This window comes from Tursiops truncatus, chromosome 10, assembly GCF_011762595.2.
Source record: "Tursiops truncatus isolate mTurTru1 chromosome 10, mTurTru1.mat.Y, whole genome shotgun sequence".
Lineage (NCBI taxonomy): Eukaryota > Metazoa > Chordata > Mammalia > Artiodactyla > Delphinidae > Tursiops > Tursiops truncatus.
In genome coordinates, this window is record NC_047043.1 from 53,180,559 (window position 1) to 53,183,994 (window position 3,436).

Below are 3,436 nucleotides of genomic sequence, written 5' to 3' on the forward strand. Positions count from 1 at the left end.
ATTGTTTGTGGAGAATCTAAACTAGGACAGGAACAAATTGCCCCTCGCTTTAACAGATAGAAAAATGAGGTTATAAAAATTTAAGAATTTGAACAAAATCATCTACAGAAATGATTAGAATCCAGATTGGCCTCTGATCTTCCAGCATTAAGCGGAACCGAATCTATCAAAATCAAGGTTTTCATTATTTCACTGTTATAGATAAATAAAATATTTATAGGCTCAACTTGAAATTCTGTGATTCTAAGTTATAATTCTTATGCATGAAAGAAGGAAAGAAATATTTCCTTGATAAGAATTTAAGGCCTAGAACACTGAATATTCTGAAAAATATTCAGAATATTAAAAAAAGTATTCTGAGAGCAGAAAGCTCTCTTATTTCTCTACTATTCTCAAAATAAATGACTAAGGAAATATCCTCATATTTTAATCTCTGAATGTTTATTTCAATATATAATGCATTGAAAGATGCTATTTTTAGGATTTTTTAAAAGTATTCTTTGTGTACTCTGACTCTTGATTAAGGTACTTCCTCCCAGATTTCTGGGGACTTCGATGACAATTATAGCCTACATTTGCATGGCATTTTACTGTTTGAGTGCTTGCACATATGTTATCTCGTTTAACTGTTGGAGCAACTTTATGAGGTACATGGACTCATTTACAGATGAGGAAACTTAATTGCAGTGATTACATCTTGCCCACACTAATGTACTTCACATTTGGCAGAACCAGGTAATGAATGAATCCACATCTTTTTGTATTCCGAGGCAAGGTTTTGTCTACTGCAGCATAGCTATTTATGAAGTTTTTGACTACAGCCAGCGTTGAGGAAAGCAGTAAAGAGTTAACTGTCTAATATCACATGATATCGCTTATATGTAGAATCTAAAAAAAAAAAAAGATACAAATGAACTTATTTACAAAATAGAAATAGGCTCACAGACTTAGAAAATGAATTTATAGTTACCGGGGGAGAAGGGATAGATTGGGAGTTTGGGATTAACATGTACACACTGCTATATTAAAAATAGATAACCAACAAGGACTTACTCTAATAAATAAATTAATTAATTAAATTAAATGTTCAAAGGAAAAAAAAATTAAAAGAATGAACTGCCTGGGTGAGTCATATGGAAAGGAGTTCAAGTGAGTTTATAAATAGCTGCTTCCCATGAATTGGTATGTTTTATTTTCTGCATTTCCAAAGCACACATAGATGCGTGAAGAAGATTGGTTCTAATAGAAGTTATAGAAAAGAAACATAATGTTGTAGTACCATGTACTCAAGATTTAGAACGTGAGAGAAATAAGCAGTTATTCATCTCTTCCACTGGTAATTCCTACCATGTATATTTCTTCAATTCCTTGACCCTCTGTTTATTTTTAAAGTAGTGCTGATAATGCTTTATCAGATAAACACATGACTGAAATTACCTTTAACCACAAAACAGAGTCAAATCATTAATTGCTGTGTGGTTACCTTTCGCTAATTTCAAGATGCTGGCTCACAACATACTTGAAAGGAGAAGACAAGAATCTATGTATGAGTAGTTAGCATTTGCCCTTTCTAAAAAGCCAGGGAAAGCAGTTTTTTATTAGTCTTTTCAATCTGAGCAGTTGCAGAGGGCAAGATTTTCTATGCTCTTCATCTCTTCACCCCACCTGAGAAGTAATAAATCCCTTAAATCTGTATAATATTTTCATGTGGTCTTAACAAGTCAACAATGCCTAGCTCTTATACCTGATCTACACTATCACAGGCTCTGTTCTGATCTGTTGACACCATGTCTCCTTCCTCTCAACACATTGTTGATACTTTTTCTTTACTGTGGTAAAAAAATGCATAGCCTAAAATTTATCATCTTAACCACTTCTAAGTTTACAGTTCAATAGTGTGTTCAGTACATTTACATTGTTGTGCAACTGTCACCACCATCCATCCCCATAACTCTTTTTATTCTGTAAAACGGACACTACCTATTAAACAATAACATCCCATTCTCCCCTCCCACCGCCCCCTGGCTACCATTATTCTGCTTTCCGTCGCTTTGAATTGGACTACTCTAAGAACCTCGTATAAAGTGGAATTATACAGTACTTGTCTTTTTGTGTCTGGCTTGTTTCACTTAGCATCATGTCCTCAAGATTCATCCATATTATAGCATGCATCAGAATTCTTTTCAGTTTTTAAGACAGACAAATATTCCATTGTATGTATATACAGCATTTTGTTTATCCATTTATCCATTGATTGACACTTGGGTAGCTTCAGCTTCTTTGCTACTGCAAATAGTGATGCTCTGGACATGAGTGTGCAAATATCTCTTCGAGATTTTGCTTTCAATTCTTTTGGATATAGAAGTGAAATTGCTGAATCATATGATAGTTCTCTTTTTAAATTTTTGACGAAACTCCATACTGTTTTCCATAGTGGTTGCACAATTTTTTATTCCCATCAACAGTATATAAGAGTTCCAGTTTTTCTACATCCTCACCAACACTGGTTATTTCCTGTTTTTTGTTGTTTTTTTAATGTAGCTATTCTAATAGGTGTGAAGTAATATCTCATTTTTGTTTTAATTTGTATTTCCCTAATGATGAGTGATGTTGAGCATCTTTTCATGATTTTTGGTCATTTGTACATCATCTGTGGAGAAATGTCTATTCAAGCCCTTTGCCCATTTAAAAAAATATGGACTACTTCATGAATGTTCATGTCATTCTCACACATCATCTATGCTACTCTTCTTTTTTGTTTTTCCAATTTTAATACATCTGCTGCCAAAGCAAGCACCTAAGTTGTTGATTCTTAATGAGAATTTTCAGTGTTTCATTAACATATTTTCCTCTTCTCAACAAACTACCATCCCCTCCATTATTCACCTACTCCCAACATTTTCTCCATGAAAATGTAGAAGAAAATTTGTGTATATTCTTTTTTTTTTTTTTTTTTTTTTTTGCGATACGCGGGCCTCTCACTGTTGTGGCCTCTCCCGTTGCGGAGCACAGGCTCCGGACGCGCAGGCTCAGGGGCCACGGCTCACGGGCCCAGCCGCTCCGCGGCATGTGGGATCTTCCCGGACCGGGGCACGAACCCGTGTCCCCTGCATCGGCAGGCGGACTCTCAACCACTGCGCCACGAGGGAAGCCCAATTTGTGTATATTCTTAAAACTTATTTCTTGCTCATGTTCAAGTCATCAGAACTCTTCCTTTCTTTATTCCACTGGTAGTCTTTAAGTTGTTTTTTTGTTTTGTTTTGTACTTGTTCGTGTCACTAGGTTTGGGGAGAGGAAAATTTTAAGGTCTAGCTTAACTCCATCACCTTAAACGGCCTGATCAAGGTGGAGATGAATAGGGAGCAGTATTTCAACCTGGTATCTAAAGGGGGGACATAAATCTTGTTCTTTGTGTTTTTTTTCATTTTAATCAGAA

At 35.4% G+C, this 3,436-nt stretch overlaps 1 non-coding gene across 1 annotated transcript; it reads right to left on the minus strand.

Annotated features, from left to right (window-relative positions):
* Positions 1–2,689: 2,689 nt before the first annotated feature.
* LOC117314004 (U6 spliceosomal RNA) lies at positions 2,690–2,793 on the minus strand. Its single transcript, XR_004528695.1, has one exon. It is a non-coding gene; the product is annotated as a U6 spliceosomal RNA (small nuclear RNA).
* Between the last annotated feature and the right edge of the window lie 643 nt (positions 2,794–3,436).